This window comes from Oryzias latipes, chromosome 2 (genome assembly GCF_002234675.1).
Source record: "Oryzias latipes chromosome 2, ASM223467v1".
NCBI classification, from domain to species: domain Eukaryota; kingdom Metazoa; phylum Chordata; class Actinopteri; order Beloniformes; family Adrianichthyidae; genus Oryzias; species Oryzias latipes.
The window spans coordinates 5,692,987-5,711,574 of NC_019860.2; the positions used below are offsets into that span (position 1 = coordinate 5,692,987).

At 41.1% G+C, this 18,588-nt stretch overlaps 3 protein-coding genes across 5 annotated transcripts in view; 2 read left to right on the forward strand and 1 right to left on the reverse strand.

Moving 5' to 3' along the window:
* LOC101172629 (zinc finger protein 436-like) overlaps window positions 1–18,588 on the reverse strand; it is a 1,005,429-nt gene that overhangs the window by 734,803 nt on the left and 252,038 nt on the right. The gene's annotated exons all lie outside the window — the stretch shown is intronic.
* Window positions 1–18,588, forward strand: part of LOC110016657 (zinc finger protein 502-like) — a 970,715-nt gene that overhangs the window by 644,281 nt on the left and 307,846 nt on the right. The window lies entirely within an intron of this gene.
* Window positions 1–18,588, forward strand: part of LOC105355262 (NACHT, LRR and PYD domains-containing protein 12) — a 517,064-nt gene that overhangs the window by 91,760 nt on the left and 406,716 nt on the right. The window lies entirely within an intron of this gene.

Consider the following 18,588-nt stretch of genomic DNA (forward strand, 5'->3'; position numbering starts at 1 on the left):
GTAACACAATCGCTTCCATACAGAGCACAGTCCCATACAGGGAGAGCACCCCCAGCTGCGGGTGAGCACCCCCCCCCCCCCCCCCCAACCCCAGGCATGACCACCAGCTCCCCAAGGGAGACCCACCCCAGGCTCCAGACAGACACCCACCCTGCTGGAGGTCCAAGAGAGAGCAAGGCAGGAGATGCCCATCCCTGGCCAGGAGGAGGACGTCCAAGAGAAGTGGGGGTTCCTGAAGAACATCGTAAACATGTCCTGATCAGGCTCACCCACTGTTGGAAATGTGGAGAGGCCCAGCGCTGTATTTGTCCACAGGTGGATGCAGTGAACGTAATTGAAGTCAGCATGGACACATGACCTAGCTTAGCCAGCAGAGCTTTCTGCCAGACCAGCTGATAGACCTGATAGAGGCTGCAGCATTTTCTGTTCTATAGAATGAGCCTCAGTAGATCAGTGGGTGTTACACATGCAAGAAAATCTAGTGTTAAAATAGTCCAAATTTTTGTCTTTAACCTGCTTCTTGAATTTTTTTTAATTCATGCAGTTAAAAATACGACTTTTCCAGACGACATTTATGGTTCACAAAAACACTCGTCAGTTTTCTAATTTAAGTTGACGTTTAATTATAATAATACTCAATTTATGATGTTGTATTCCTGCAAATTTCATGAGAAAATTTAAGTTAACAGGAACTGTTTTCTCATTCATGTGCCTCTCTGTCCAAGCAGTGAAGGCTGGATCTTGAGGTCATGTGACCGGTTTTGAGTAAGCTGATTGGCTGTGGCCAATGTCCAACAAATACTTCTAGAATTTTTTTTTATAAAAACAACTGTTTTATTCAAGACATGTGTTCATGAATATGACTTTTAAAAATCAATTTCATTGTAATTTTATCCTTTAGATTAATATCTTTTCAGACTTTCTAGACATTATTTTTATGGTTTTATGCGTTTTAACTTTTTTTAATTTAAAATGTGGTCTCCCACCTGGATTTTTATACTTGATGTTTGCTCTGCTGTCAGTTTTTGGCTCCATGGCTCCAAAGAAGAAAATTATTTTGGTGATGCCTGGAAAGTGGAATCGCTGCCACATATAGTTCAAACCAGGAAATGAAAGTCTAGAATCTCTCTATTTTGATAACTTCAAATGCTTTAAAGGGTGTTTTTTAAGCTAAATCATTTTCTGTGAAGCGTCAAACTAAACTGGATCATTTTCTTGATTATATGTCCAATTAATTATTATTTGTTAATAAGGAAATAAAAATTGATCTGATATCAACTTTAATTCTTGTAGTTCTTTTGAATATCTCTGCAATGACACCTGCCTTTCCTGATTGGACAGTTATGAGAAAGTTCTGACACTGAGAACTCTCATCTTTGATTTCTGGTCACAAACATTTTATTATTTTGCTTTTTATTCAGGAAAACAATTAGTGATCACGTAAACGTGACATAAATTTATCTGAAAGGTATTTATACCATTGGAAAATCTTTATTTAATCCCTTTCCAGTGACATAAAGTTCAATCCAAAGAATTCAAATGTTTAGTCACGTACCAACTATGTGGAGCTGAAGCTGCGGGTTCCAGCTGCTATCCAGCAGTCTGCGCTGACGACAGAGCTCCTCCTCGTTCTGGACGATGGTTCCCTCAGCAGCAGAAAGTTGTTCTCTGACAGAACCTTCCTGAGGTTCTGAAGATATGGTTCCTGCTCCGATCTTCAGCTCCAACTCCCACAAACACCGCCGTCCTCTTCACTGCAGCTCCGATCGATCATCTGCTAGTCTCCAATCCCAGAGAAAAGGTCCAAACTGAAACTTTTCTCCTGGTTGGAGATTTTCCTGAAAGTTCCTGTGATCCTGCAGGAGTCAGTTCTGCTCAGCCTGCAGAGCAAACAGAAAAGACTCTGGAAGCTTCCACATGTGAAACTTCAAGACAAAGAATCCAAACAACAACATCTGATTGGTTGACTTTTGGAGGGAAAGCTGCAACAGTCTTCTGTGATTGGTTCAGCCGTCCCTGCCCCCACTAGTCCACTGCACAGGGGGCAACATTCCAGGGGGGGTTGGTAATCTGCTCCTTCTATTGTTTCTGCCCCACTGGCTCTTTCAAAATAAAGGCTTGTTGTAGCAGAAACCTGAATGGAACATCAGAATGGACTCAAACTGCTGCTGGTTTCAAAGCCTCGTTCTCAACTTCCAGCTGAACTCTTCATGAGTTTGAGCGTCTGTGACAAACTCTACAGTTGAACAACAGCAGTGAAAATCTCCATGGATGTCAACTGGGAGAGAATCAACATGAGATTTCCAAGAGTTTCTGCAGGAACTCATCACAAAGTCAGGAGCTGCAAGGCCTGATGGGAGATCTGGGATCCTATTGTGACATGAAGGAAACTCCTTCAAACAGGAAAGATTTCATCTGACACGATCACTTTGATGTTAACATGAAGATGGATCCCAGTAAATCAGCTGAGAAACATCCCATAATAATGTTCTAGATGGTTCTAGAGTGGTGTGGAGATTTCTAGTCTTTTCTGCGGTGAGAAAGCCAGATGTTTTCCATAACAATAAATAAAATTGACCTATGTAGGTGATCTGTTTTATAAAATAGGAAAAACTATTAGGCTCATTCACACCGCAGGCTGCAACGCCCCTATGCGACTGGTAGCTCATCTTTTCATGACAGTCTCAACGACATAGATCCGATCTTTTCAAATGCGACCGCTGACTGACCAGCCAGGTAACATGAATCTGACCCGTACGTCATTGATGCGCTACAAAAGTCATAATTCTGCATTGAAGTAGGCGGAAATGAAAACATAAACATCAACCATGGCGGACGATGCTGCTGAGACCAGTCAGTGGAAGGGAAGCGAGGTCACCGACTTGATTCATATTTAGGGTGACAGCACTATTCAGGCCAAACTCAAGGGCTCTCATCCCAACCAGGCGGTTTTTGAAAAAAATTAACAGCAAAATGGCCGAGCGTGGTGTTGAACCTTTTCCGCGATGACTTTTTTCCCCCTTTCCGACTGTGGTCAGAAGCGCCGGGGACCGAAGGCGGATCCTCCTCCTCCTCCCTGTTCTGACTCTTAGATTCTCCAGAACGGGTTAATACAGAGTCAATAGCATTTATTCTGGGGGAAACCTTCTTTTATTACCGTTTTCCATCCTCCGTAACACATAAAATGAATGCGCTGCCCCCCCCCCCCATTCTCTACCTCGCTGCACGCGCTCTCTCCTTTCTCTTACACACACACACACGCGTGCGTGCGCGGCCGCAGTACATAAACATCCCCTTTTTACAACAGTGGGTCCAGACGATCCTGGCTCCAAAGCGTTCTAAAAGTGAGAAGATTGAGTCCAATTGTGTCCCGTTCTGAGTTGGGGATGCTCATTCACAGTTTTATATCCTCCCGTCTCGATTATTGCAACTCCATCTTCACGTTTAAGTAAAAAATCTCTAGAACGGCTCCAGGTTGTCCAGAACGCTGCTGCTAGGCTTTTAACAAAGTCATCCAAGTTTTCACACATCACCCTGTTGTTAATGCAGCTGCACTGGCTCCCCATCCACTACAGAGTGCATTTTAAAATCCTGGTCTTAACATACAGAGCTCTTAATGACCAAGCACCAGTTTACATAAAAGACCTGGTGCAGCCATACACTCCCAGCAGGTCACTGAGGTCATGTGACCAGGGTCTGCTGGCTGTTAAGAGAACCCGGTTAAAGACTAAAGGAGACAGAGCCTTTGCCGCAGTGGCCCCATCCCTCTGGAAATCTCTTCCTCTCAGCCTCAGATCTGTGGACTCAGTGTTTTCTTTTAAAAAGCAGCTAAAAAATATATTTTTAAAATAGCTTTTTCTTAATTTCTTTTTAACATGTGTTTTTACTGTGTTTTACTGTTGTTTTATTGTGTTGTACTGTGAAGCACTTTGTGATTTTTATCTGGAAAGGTGCTATACAAATAAAGTTTATTATTGTAATTGTTCTGACTCCTTTGTGAAAATAAATGTATTAATGCAAAAAGAGCTCCGCTTTGACAACACTGTTGTTGACATCCATTGCTAACGTTAGCTACTTCCTCAAACAAGTGACGTCGTTCACCGTTGACTACCCTTCTGCGCATGCGGGTCACTTCTGGGTCATTTCACGTAGGAGATCACAAAAACTTGCATTTAATTGGAAATCTAAACGGCCTTGCAAAAAAAAACTAAAAACTGATTTTTTTCAAAAAATCGGAATTGAGCGTTAAGCCCTGCAGTGTGAACGTAGCCTTAGCTGCCAGGAACCAAAAACTTTGGATAATTAACACTGGCCTGAAAAAAAAACTGCTTAACTTGCACTTTTTTTTTCTTGTAGACTCGATTGTTACAGTCGGTGATGCCGTTTTAAGAGCATTAACAGATCTGTTGCATACTCTGTATTTGTGTAACAATGTCAACACACAGCATTCAACTTATCCAAATGTCTTTACCCTTCATTGAGGCTGTACAAAGCCAAAGTTTTCCCCCACACAGAAGAGCGTAGGAGATGGGAGGTGGGGGGGTTCACTCAGCTGCATTAGCCATGCTGATCCTGTTGACATGTGCACTGTCACCTCCATCACCTAATATCGGTTGAACCTGAACTGCAATGATGTTTCTGACCGTGGAAGGGGGATCTTCCTTCTGGGTTCACTTTTTGATTTCTGTTCCCCATAATTGAGCTACACAAACTGAATGCACACAACGGGGCTTCCGAAGGAGGCTGTGGTCCCAAACTCCGGACCGCATAAGGCGGAAATGCTGCCACGTAGTCCCAAGAAGCTGTATACAAACATCAGGGGAGCACAAATGTCACAAAGCCCTCTCCCCTGCCGCTAACACAAAGCTGCTCCTAGACATGTCTGTGTCTCTTAGCAGCCGGACACACGGAGATAGCACTGACATCATTGCCCCGCCTTGCGAAGTGGAATTGAAATATGCGACACTAATCGCAGGGTGGATGTGAAAATGAAATCCCCTCTTTACATGTCTGTTTTAATTATGACACTTTTTAAGTAGAAAATGAAAAAGCATTTTGAAGGATTACCTATTTTTTTCTAACTTGTTCTGTCCAACAGCTAAGCAAACAGATTAGAGCTGAAGGCCTTTTGTGTTGGACAGGTTTTACTGTCACTAAAAGAGGTTATATATCTTCAGAAAGCCAGAGTGTAAATTTCTATAAACCCCTTTTTGTTTTATTATTTTTATTTTATTTATTACATCTAGTGTGTGTGGGGAGGGAGAGGGGAAGAATGTGAGGGGGTGGGGAGGGATAAAAGGAGGAGAGGTGGAGAATGCGGGGGATACAAGTACTGAGATCTCTAAAAATTATACCAGATCTGCTGGAAAGACAAATATTACATCAAAGGTGAAATTCTGACACAAAGATGAGTGAAAAACATCTGTCCATCAATATACTGTGGGCTAGGAGGAGGGATGAAGCAGACAGGGAGCAGTGTGGCAGTGTGCCCGTGCATGTGGGGGTGGAGATACATACATGCTGCCAAAGTGAACCGTGTGTTCATAAGGGGAACCAGATCCTACCCAGCCAGACCAGCCAGACCAGGAGAGGGGAGGAGAGACCCTCAGGCCAGGAGCACCCCCGGCTATGACACACAAGCAGCCCAGGAGAGGCATAGGCGAACCCGGCGTCCGGGCCCCCAGGCCACAGGACAGGAGTGTCTAGCCGTACCAGGTGGCAGCCATGGGGGCCACCAGGCGCCGGACACTGAGACACAGGCCAAGGATGAGGCCAGGGCCCCGAGAACCCATGAGCTGCCCACCACCCAACCGGCGCCCGTCTCCGCAAGCCAGGCCCAGCACCCGACCCGAGCAACCCAGAGATCGCTGCGCACCCAAAGCCATTTTTCTTTGACTATCATGTGCTCCAACTTCTTTTTAATGAAAAATTGTTATGCCACCGGGATGTTTATATGCAATATATGCTCTACTGTCTGTTTTTTTGTTTTAGAAGGTGTGTCTTTTAAGCCTAATCATTCTATAAACATTATGTGTCATGCTGAAGATATCAGTGTTTACTCTGCCTCACAGCATCTGTGTAGCTTCAAATTGAACTGGATCATTTTCTTGATTATATTCCTTATTCATTATTATTTAATGGAAATAAAAATTGATTTAATATCAACTTTAATTATGTAGTTCATTAGATCGGACAGTAATGAGAAAGTCCTTACACTGAGAACTCTTGTCTTTGATTCTGGTTTCAAACATTTTATTGTTTTGCTTTTTATTCAGGAGTAAAATGAGTGATCACATAAAATGACATAACTTTATCTGAAAGGACTTTATACCACTGGAAATGTATTTAAACCGGTGGAGGAGAACAGAGGTTCCATCATAAAAAGAGGGGAAAAATAAATAAAGCGTTATACTTCAGTGACACAGAGTCGGAGATTTTAATGACGGCGTATGAAGATAATCCGCCAATCATAAAGTAACACGGCTGCATCAACAAAAGAAGGAGTTTCTGCTTGTAGTAGAACAGACAAACTAAACGCAGAAGTTTCTGATCTTGTTCCAAATTTTCCCTGTGACGAGATATATATATATATATATATATATATATATATATATATATATATATATATATATATATATATATATATATATATATATATATATATAAAACGTATACAATTTTGCCAACTTAAATGAATTACTTCTATTGGTAACAAGTAATTGAGTTAAATGTATTCAACCTAATTTCTTACGTCTTTAAAACTCAATAATTGTTTATACAACTCAAATTTACGTATTTATTTAAACTAAATGTCATATTACTCCAATGCAATTCAATATTTTTCCATCTTAATTTATTACAATTTTTGAACTCTCATATGTCTAAGTTTGAGCTTGCAGCTATTCTCATTTTAATAACAATAAAAAGAAAAAAACAATATACAAGGAGTGCATACATTCATTTAGGAATTTCCTAACAATATCAGTCATAGATGGTAGATGTGCTCTATAAACTCATCATCCTCTTTCTCCCTCTCACTCATGGTGCAGAGACGTAAGCATAGTAGGACAAAATAACTCGGCAAAACACGGTGAAACACAGTAAAACAGCTAAACAACTAAACACATTTGGTCAAAAACACACACTTAAACCCAAATCCATCCAGACAGGCAAAGGGAATGATATCCCACAATCCCTTGAGGTGCCGATCTAACAGCAGCACCAAAGTTACACCTACTTAATTGAATTCATTTGAATGAAAGTAAAATAACTGTCTGAAAACTACATGTTTTATTTTTATGACTTAACAAAAAAAGATTTATCTTAACTGAAACAAATAATTAAGTTTAATATTTATAATTTAAGGCTCACATATCTCAGGCGTGTAGAACTGCCTTTTTTCACCTGCGGAATATTGTTAAGATCAGAAATATACTTTCTAAGAGTGATGCTGAAAAACTCATCCATGCATTTGTTACGTCGAGGCTGGATTACTGTAACTCTTTGTGAGCAGCGTGTCCTAAGAGTTCCTTAAGAAGTCTCCAGCTTGTTCAGAACGCAGCTGCTAGATTGTTAGCAGGAATTAGCAGAAGAGATCACATCACTCCTGTGTTAGTTTCGCTCCATTGGCTCCCAGTTGATTCTAGAATCAAGTTCAAGATCCTCCTGTTAACCTATAAGGCCTTACATGGAATGGCCCCGTCCTATATTAAGGACCTCATAGTCCCTTACCATCCAATGAGAACACTTCGCTCGCAAAATGCAGGACTGCTTGTGGTTCCTAGAATTAGTAAAAGTACGGTTGGAGGTAGAGCGTTTAGCCACCAAGCCCCTGTCTTATGGAATAAGACCCGGGTGGTGAAAACCGCACAGGAGATTGTGGGAGGACCTCTCCCACAACTCGACTCAGTGTACGACAGCCGGGTCCGACGGAAGGCTGGTCGTATAGCTGCAGACCCCACCCACCCAGGACATCAACTGTTTGTACCTCTTAGCTCTGGGAAGAGATACAGGAGCATCAGAACTCACATGAACAGAGTGAGGAACAGCTTCTTCCCAAGAGCAGTGAGGTCCATCATCACACCCCCCCCCCCCCCAATCACACAATTGGGTCAACGACACCCCCCCTCCCCCCAGACTTAACATAACCCACTAACCCCTGTCAGCACACAGCTGACAATGCTCTGGCTGTACTTTAAACTATGTACGCAATATTCATTCTATATGTGGAATACTCACTCATATGTGCAATATTCACCCCACTCTACTGTACAGTAATTATGTCTTATATAGCTCCTTATCCTTATTTTATTTTATACTTCCTTTTTATATTGTTGAAAGAGAGTTGCTGGAAAAAATGTCATTGTGCACTGCAGAATGATAATAAAAGATTCTGATTCTGAATAAGCTCCCAGCTCATGTAAGAGAGGCCGATTCAGTTTCTACATTCAAAGTTAGACTGAAAACATTCCTCTTTGGACAGGCTTTTTGTCAGACTAGTTAGTATTCAGAGATTAATTAACCTAATGTTAATTTGTTTGAATTAAACTTAATAACAATAACTATTTGTTTTAAAGGCTGCTAGAAGTTGAAGTTGGGGTAACTATGGTGCTCCGGGGTTCTGTCTTATTTTCTCATCTACTTCTACCCTCCCTCTTTTCTCTATTTTTGATCATCATTTATCATTTAGTTCTCCATGCCTCTGTTTGGTGCAATACGATTCATGTATTGTCCCTCTTTCCCTCTCCCCTCCTGGGGAGTGGGAGTGCTTCCAGACTCCAGTTTGCTCATCCGGGCTCCTGTTCCTGACCGTCTACCTTGTTTCTGCCTCGCCTCTACTACTGCTCCTACACCTGGCGGTGGATCCTATTTCCGGCTCGACTCGTGCCGGAAATAGGATTGAGAACAGAGAGAGAGGACAGCCACAGAGCCTAACAGGACACAGTGGCGGTTTTTGATATGGGCGATGTGGGCGGTCGCCCAGGGCGGCACTTCATAGGGGGCGGCATTTGCCGTGCCTGATGCGTTACACATAATGTGCTACATACTGAATTCAAAGAGGTAGCTTAAAGCTTTAAAGTTGAAATTGCTTCAGTAGCCGACACTTAATGCTTTTATTTTGACACATCAGACTCTTAATAATGTCTTCCTCCTATTTCCTCTTCACACTCATGGTGCAAAAAAAAAAAAATAAAGAATTCAGAGTGAAACAACGTAAAACAGGCACATGAAAAGGATTTAGGCAGAAAAAACATCCGTGTTCAACCCAATTTCGACAAAAGCAGGCAATGGGGGTTATTTCCCACAAAGTCTTTGCTCAGACACAACAGACCCGATGCGCACGTGACCACCGCCCTCTGCTGCAAGACGCTTGCGGCCACACCTCTTTGCGGTAGTCTTTGGAACATTAGTAAAAAAACTCGAGAGGGGAGCGCAACTCGCCGGTGGCTGGCTGAATCACACTAAGAGGTGATTGGGAGTCTTTTTCTATCTGACAATCAACTCTGAGCCGCAGCTGCGCCTCCCGTCACAGAGACGGAGCCGCGTGTGTCAGAGGGAAGGGGAGGGGGGGGATGAGCGCAGACCATTTTTTATGTATTGAGGTTTTTTGGAGGATTTCTGCTGTTGGTGTTGCACAAATTTAGGGAAATGCCAAATATTTTTGGAGTAATCCCACTGATGAGTTCTAAGATTTAGTCTTTAATGTTTTATAAGACCTAAACATATTAATCACAATAAGTTTTATTTTTTAGATCTAATCCCTCTGATATGTTTCACAAAGACACACACAGGACGTCACACATTAAGAAATTATTGCTAAAAATGAAGCAGGAGTCCAGCTCTAAAAAAAATGCTCTAAAGAATGATGAAAGAGCAAAAAAAATGGAATTATTTGATATGTAATTTCTTATTAATATTTTCAGGCTTTCTTTGTTTTGTCCTGCAGCATGTTCATATTTGTATAATTTTGACAGAATATATTTCTATGGAGAACAAAATATTACAAGTTATTTAAGGTTTAACTTGAGTTATTCTGGATTAATGTTCTTGTTTTTATTCATATTTATGTTCAAAAAGCTCAGTTTAAAAGGTTAAAAAGTTTAGCTTAAGTGTGTAGTTCAGTAAATGTTTATCTTCTTTGGCCCAAAACCTTAAGCGTGTTTTTAACTTAGGCCCCTGTGTGACTGAGTTTGACCCCCCTGTAATACGAGTCTAGAAAATCCATGCATTTTTTGAGTAAAATGGCTAAATAGAAGATAGGGAACACAACAGGATGTTGTCAAATTTAGTATGTGTGTGTGTGTGTGTGTGTGTGTGGGGGGGGGGGGGGGGGGGGGGGCGCTGGTGGGGTTACTCGCCCAGGGAGTAAGTTAGTGTAGAACCGCCACTGACAGGACATGTTTGTCTATCTCTCCCCTTTTGCAAAAGGTTTCAAAAGTCATGCAGACTCTTGTGTGTCTTTTCGTTTCCAAAATGCAAATGTCATTTTGGATGACCTGAACCATCCGAATCTGCAAAAGGCCGGACGAGACTGCAACAAGCGCTTTCAGTGACATAAAGATCAGGGCAATCAAAGAATTTAAAATGTTTAGTGAACAACGACGTCCATGGATCTATGTGTCTGCAAGTGGATGCAGCAGTGAACGTACCAACTAGTAGTACGTGTAGTAGCTGAAGCTGCGGGTTCCAGCTGCTGCTATCCAGCAGTCTGCGCTGACGACAGAGCTCCTCCTCGTTCTGGACGATGGTTCCTTCAGCAGCAGAAAGTTGTTCTCTGACAGAACCTTCCTGAGGTTCTGAAGACATGGTTCCTGCTCCGATCTTCAGCTCCAACTCCCACAAACACCGCCGTCCTCTTCACTGCAGCTCCGATCGATCATCTGCTAGTCTCACAATCACAGCAATCCACGTTGTCTTTCCGTTCAACACTTCTTCACTCATTTACGACACTTTGGAAAATGCTGAGAGTTCCCACACGAACCAAGTATCGTTCTATCTGTCCAAAAACCTCACAAACGTCCCAACAAAACACCACCGACCTCTCAACACAAGCTAACGCTGCTAGCCTGCTAACAAGCTAACGCTGCTAGCAATGAGTTTTATCACTAGAGGAGACATCACGTGATTCCTCATGGGAGGAGAGCACCGCCATCTTGGTGAGGTCAAATCACTGCTGCAATACATGTATTTTTTTGCTAAATGCCATTTCATGTGCGGGTTTCAACAGCCAAAATTGGAGAAATTAGTCCATTTTTATTGGGCTTTTCTAAATAATTTAAATTACATGTCAAAATCATTTAACACTTTTACATGTTTAAAATTATTTAAAAAATGATTTTTAATAAAAAAATTATTTGTAAGAAGTCCTCCGATTATGCATTTTTCATTAAAGTTTGAGCTTTTAAGGCTGACTGTTTCTCTTATTTAACAACAACAAATGATGTATAGATATATATAAACATAAATATATATAAATTATATAAAAGCTACTTAGATGCCACCAAAGGCTATAGAAATCATTCTCATGTGGGCGTCGTCGACCTCACCAAGATGGCGTCGCGCTACGCCACCGTCGGCCAGGCTTCCCGAGCGGGTGTGTCTCCTCTAGCAATATATCTCATTGGCTGCTAGCGCCTCGTGCTGTTCTTCTTTTTTTGGCTAACAGCGTCATGATGCGTTAGCGCCACCAGCTGGTCTGGAGTGTTGTCTGTTTTTCATATTATGATGTCGATCGCGGAAATTCTTTATCGACCCGAAATAGAGGATTTTCCTACCAAAATGGAGAAGGGGGAACAGGACGTGAACTTCCTGTTCCTGCTAATGATGTAGGGGCGCCATTTTGTCGTCTCCAGCCACTGGTTCAAATGATGAAACTGCAGCTAAAAGTCTTTCAAAAGTCCAAATACTAAAAGATTAAACAGAAAGTTCATAGAAAGTCAAATGAAAAACAATCAGATTGTTTTAGATAAACCCGTTTGGAAGTTAAAGCATAGAAACAAGTAAACTTCAAAAAGCTAAAAGCCTTAAATAAAGAAAAGTCCAAAGAAAAACAGAAATCCCACATTTGGATCAGTAAAGACATGAATTCTCCAGAAACATCCAGAAACAGCTCTGAGCAGCAGCCATGAAGGGACTGAGAACAGACGGACATCAAAGCAGCGGGTTTATCTGAACTCTCTCTGGTTGACCAACTCCTCCCCCACTCTACTGTGAGAAGTAGCACTGTGTGTGTGTGTTGTGCTGTGTAGCCAAGATGGAGGTGGTAAAGGTTAAACAAAGGTCATATAAGGACTTGTATGACAGGTTGGATTCCAAGAAGGAGAGATGGATCTGTAGAGGTGAGGCAGAGAAACAGAGATGTAAGGATGAGCAGCAGGTTAGTGCTGTGTGCAATGCTTGACCAGCAAAGTAAACCTTCAGATGAACATTGGACGCCAACATCTGGATCGCTCTTCACTGTTCCCTCCAAACAACACTTTTCTCCTTTTTTCCACCTCGTCAACGATAACTTCTACTTCACATTGAGTGAAGTTAGGTTTTTTTGATTTCCTCTCGGTGTTTGCCATGATCTCGCAAGACATGAATATTCATTTGTGGGCGTTTCACGGAGTATTTATGGGCAACTATGGGCGTGTCATGAAGCCGCAAAAGCTGCATTTAAAATTGGTTGTGATTTATTAAGGGAAAGATGCATAGGATGTGTGTGCGCACGGTTTTATAAATCCGAATATTTCTGTGCGTACGCACGTCCTATGTTTCATCCGTACGCCACTTCTGACGCAAAGTTTTATAAATGAGGCCCCTGATCTTTGTGCAGTCCAGGTTCAGGACTATGATCCAATAGAGGTCTGTACTCTGATTGTGGCTGCAGGAACCTTGGTTCAAATCCAGGTCACAGCAAGAATCACTCAACATGAAGTCATTTGTGTTTTTAGTTGTTGGACTTCTGGCATTCTGCTGGGTTTTAGAACTCCTGCCTCATCTGCTGCTGATCACCAGCATCAGGTGTGTTTAGTCAAGAAGGAGCTTCAATCAAAGGTTTGTTGAAAAACATGTAGAACACCGAACCTCTGGTCCTGGACCTTGACATTTGTGGTTTAATGAAATTATTTTCTCAATCAAACCAGAGCAAAAATATAAACCAAAAAAAACTGTTTAGACAGAAAAATCAAAAGTTTCTGTTCATTCTTTCGTATAGTCGCTGCTCCAAATCTACATGCATTTCTTTTCTATGTAAATGTGAGGAAAATAGACTTTTTCCAGTCCAGGATGATGGAGGAGCTGATCTAGACACTCAACTTCATTGTAGGAAAACTCCACAAATACAGAAATCAAATCACAGCTAGAATTTTCCTCACATGGAACTCTAGTTTGGTGTTTAGTTTGTTTTTATTGAGTCAAAAGGATTTTCTGACTGAACACTTTGATTCACAGCAGCAGGATTGCAGTTCAGACAATCATGACTTACTAATGCCAAAAAGGCACGTGAGTGGCAGACGCCGTTAATGCTGTAGCCTCACAACCTCGGACCGTGGCCGAAATAAAAAAGAAATGGTCGGACATCAATCAAAGTCGAGGCAAAAAAAACGTCTAGCGCTCCATCGCCAGTGTGTCTGCATGAGGGACCGCACATTTTCCCGTCAAGTTTGCTTTTTATAAAACTCAACTATTGCGTAGAGAGTGGCGTACGCCTTCTTTTGTACGTACGCAACCTTTATAAATGAGGCCCCTGGTCTCTGTTGGTCTCTGTGACCCTGGCATTTAAAAATGCCTGTTTAGTACATCTTCAACACTCATGTAACTGTTTTTGATTTAATTGGATTTATTTTCTGCTTTTTATTTATTGTTATTTTTATTTCCTTACCTTAAACCAGCTGTTCCCAAACTTTTTCTGCAGGGCCCCCCTTTCTGAAGATTAGAATATTTTGGAGCCCCCCCCACACTGACAAAAACATAAAAATCCTTTGTTTCTAAACTCCACTCCCCCTGCAATACCCCCACGCACCCCCCTAGGGGGCGCGCCCCCCAGTTTGGGAACCACTGCCTTAAACTAATTGATAGTAGGTGCATTATTAAATGTCTATGTTTGTGTGTGTGTGTGTCTGCTTGTTGTCTTGTAAATGTTTTTCATTTTTTAATATTTCATTTTTTTCTGAAATGTTTTCATTTTTGGTATTTCATTTTTTTTCTAGAAATGAATTTTGTTATTGTTGTCTGAAATGTTTTTTTCTTTTTTGTTTTTTAAGTTTTGGTTTCTGAAATTTTGTTTTGTTTTCTAAAATGTAATACTGCTTTTTAAATTGTTGCTGTGATCTTAAAAATGTTTTTGTATCGAGTGATTTGTTGAATGAACCGTAGCTGGCTGTTCTTTGTAACTGCATCTGTTCTCAGTCCCTTCATGGCTGCTGCTCAGAGCTGTTTCTGGTTGTTTCTGGAGAATTCATGTCTTTACTGATCCAAATGTGGGATTTCTGTTTTTCTTTGGACTTTTCTTTATTTAAGGCTTTTAGCTTTTGGAACTTTCTTTGTTTCTATGCTTTAACTTCCAAACAGGTTTATCTAAGACAATCTGATTGTTTTTCATTTGACTTTCTAGAAACTTTCTGTTTCATCTTTGAGGATTTGGACTTTTGAAAGACTTTTAGCTGCAGTTTCATCCTTTGAAGCAGATGGATCTGAATCTAGAGTCAAAGATTCTAAGGAAATCATGGATTCACAGACATTTGATTGAATTTCTGTCTGGATCAGAAACCAACAGCAGACATTTCAAGCCGTCATCTGTTCCTAATGTTCATTCCCCGCCATCATTGAAAGCTTTTGGAATAGTCCCTAAAGCCAGCGATCGGGCCGCTTTGGAGCATGAACTCATCACTCGGTGTCACGGTGGCAGAGAGATGACAGATCCCAAATCTGAGGCTGAAATGATCACGTCCTACCAGCTACACTCTGGATTTGGGACCAAAAACCTTTGAAGATGTTGGAGCATTGTTGGAGAATAGACTGACAACATTTGTTTGGAAGAAAGATTGACCTTTGACCCCTCCCTCATGTGTTCCACATCCAGCTGCAGACACACCACTACAGCTCACATTCCACTTCTGATCCAGCAGTTAGAACCAGAGCCTGCATTTGCAGCAGGTTCCAACCCACTGACCACTGATCCACACAGGGGGACGTCCTAAGGGGCGGAGTCAGCCACTGGAGAGAGCAAAAAGGAGAAATGGGGGTCACTCTGTCCTCTCTGTGTCTGGACCTTCAGAGGGACAGTGGTTTGGTCCAGAACACGGATGCTAAACTAGCTCTCTGGAAACTTGAACTTGTTGAATGGGAAACTTCCTGAAATCTTCTTCATCTGTTGACTTGTTCTTTCTTCATCTGAATGAGCTCAGTCCTCTCCCAAATCCAACTCCATCTATCTTCAGAGTTGGAGCAGAACTAGAGCTTTCTCCAGATGTCCTAGTACTTTTAGATCAGTGTCTTCCAATATTTGGAGCCCAGGTTCACTTCTTTCCCTGACAAAAATCCCAAAAGGCCTACCAGCCACCAAATAGTCAGAAACCAGAGAAACTTGGTGGTCTGCATTGATGAGAAACCAGTCCCTCCAGGATGACACATGGCTTTTTGGAATCATTTCACACACAAACAAACGGGAAGTTGTGCTTGTTGTTCTGAGAAAATGCAATCAAATGTGTGACAATGATCAATGTAAATGTTTAGATAAAGGCTGTAGGGGATTCAGGGATTGTGGAGCGGTTGTTGTTTCCTTCTGTGTTAAAGTGCAGTTTTGTGTAACCGTGTGTTTTGGGTCCCGTGTTGAATTCTACTATTAAAACGTGGGAAACAAATGTTTATCAAATCCAAATCAATCCAAAAGCCTGGAGACTGGATGGCCGTGGTCCTCCCTTGGACCTGGACACTGGTTGCCATGGCGACTTGCACACTCACCAAGCTGGAACTTAGAAGAAGAAAAAGAGACCAAAATGATTGAGAAAGCAGGTTTTCCAGGGAAATCCCACAAAGTGCTTTCCAAGCTAGAACTAAGAATATCCAGCATGCATTTGGAAAAACTCATTAGCTTCTTGTGGAAAATGATGAGTCATTGTAAAAGCATTCTATGAATGCTCAGAAAACTTCCTCTAAGGTTGTGGTTGTTTGGAGAAGTCCTCCTCTTCCAAGAATTCCTGAAAAAAGCCCTCATTTCTCCTGACCATCTTCAAAGCCACTTTCTGCTTTAGTTTAGTCCAAACTTGCTTTATGCTGACAACATTTACAGCTTGAATCAATCTGAAGAATCCAAGGAAACAAACCAATCTAAGTCTGCATTCATGCCACTTCAGAACCAACAAAGCATGTTTCCAGGACGCTGACTTACCAATAGAACTTGGGATTTCCTTTGCAGAATCCTTCTCCGTGTGTTTTCCTTTGTTTTTCTCCCCAAAACCTAAAGCAGAGATTTTTGCTGAGCTGCAGAACAAACGTCTGACTGCTTTAACCACCGTTGATGGTTTGTTGTGTTTCCCTCTAGCTGCTATGGTCTTGGTATGGTTGCTAGGTAACGCTGTCTTTGATGATGATGACGTCAGAGTGGCCTCTAGAATGGACTTTTTTCTTGTGTAACCAGTAAGGGACCCGGTTTAGCTCGTGCTGGTTTGTGGTGCCTTCCGTCCGTGAAACCAGGGTTCAAATCCGGGCGGCTCCCTGTTCCCTTTAAGCAGCACCTATGCATGAGAGGTCTGCCAGAACCGACAGTGATTTTAAGTCACTTTTAAAAACTCATCTTTTTAGTCAGGCTTTTAATTCCAATGAGTGGATTTGGTGGGTCAGCTTGTTAATTTTATCCTTTTGTTGTTTTATTGCTTTTATTGTTTCTTTATTGTATCATATTGTCTCTGATTTTATGTTAAGCACTTTGGCTGCTTCTGTAACGGTTTTCAGTTTTTTTTGTCTTTGTGTTTGGTTCCTTTTTTTCTGTATAGGTTTGAATTACTTCCTGTTTTATTTTGTAGTATTTCCTGTTTTGTTGTTGTTTCGAGTGTTGCTTTCCCCATCAGTCCTGAGTGTTTCCATCTGTGTCTTGTTGCCTTGTATGTATTTAAGTCTTGTCTTTCCCTTCCTCCTGTGCTGGTCCAAAGTTTATTCTGCTCTTCCCCGCGTTTTGAGTGTAATGAGTGTTTCGAGTTTTGGTTTTAGCAGTAGTTTTGGCTTCTAGTTTTTGTCATTAAAATCCTTGTCCACCTTGAACAACTGTCTCCTCCTTTCCGGCCTGGGTGCTTCCTTCATCCCCCCGCCGTGACAGCTCCTGCTTAAATAAGTGCTATTCAAATAAAAATTGATTGAATTGATTGATTATTTATTTAAAATACAACAAAAAACAGAGTAACGTTCACTGCAAACTGTGCAGAAGACATGTTCTTTCTAAAACTGGAAATAGCACCAAACTTTTTTATTACCTGAAGCTGAGTCACCAAGCATGATCAGTCTCAGACTGAAATAAACGATGATTCTCCAGCAAAAAAATTTAAGGTCAGACCTGCACAGGAACAACAGTCTTAACTAGCAGAAGAAACTCAGAATTTGCTTTTAGTTCCTAGTTGCTTTTAGTACGTAGTTGTTTTAGTTCATAGTTGCTTTTAGTTCCTAGTTGCTTTTAGTACGTAGTTGCTTTTAGTTCCTAGTTGCTTTTAGTTCCTAGTTGCTTTTAGTACGTAGTTGCTTTTAGTTCCTAGTTGCTTTTAGTACGTAGTTGCTTTTAGTTCCTAGTTGCTTTTAGTACGTAGTTGCTTTTAGTTCCTAGTTGCTTTTAGTTCCTAGTTGCTTTTAGTACGTAGTTGTTTTAGTTCATAGTTGCTTTTAGTTCCTAGTTGCTTTTAGTACGTAGTTGCTTTTAGTTCCTAGTTGCTTTTAGTTCCTAGTTGCTTTTAGTACGTAGTTGCTTTTAGTTCCTAGTTGCTTTTAGTACGTAGTTGCTTTTAGTTCCTAGTTGCTTTTAGTACGTAGTTGCTTTTAGTTCCTAGTTGCTTTTAGTTCCTAGCTTTTAAACAGGATGATGACAAAAATGTTTGTCAATTTTATGTTTGTTCTGTAAAACTTGAAAACATCAGAATTTATTTGTAAAATTACCCTTTTGTTTTCAAATAGAACTCATCAAACAGTTTAGTGCTCTGTTTTATTTATGTTCTCTTTTGAAACTTGAAAGATTTTGCTTTTTATTATTCAGTTTACCTTTTAATGTAAATGCATTTTTTTAATTATCTAAAAAAACTGTTTCATCAGGGTCCTTCACTGCATCTTCTATGTTTAAAGTTTAATACGAAGTAAATATTTAAATCTAAACAACCTGCTGATGATTACATATTTCTCTTATGAGCATCAGTGTTCAAATTTGAAAAATACAATTATTTGGTTTAAAATGTGATATATGTCGTTGTCACCTGATGCCAAAAAATTCTAAATTGCCCAGCCCTACTGACTCATCTCACTAACTTTCCAGGGGAAATTCTTACTACGTCACATCTCTTCCGTTGGTGAGGACTTGCAAGACTCAAACAGCACAAATCTAGCACAGAGCTGACAGGTTGGAAGTGGTGG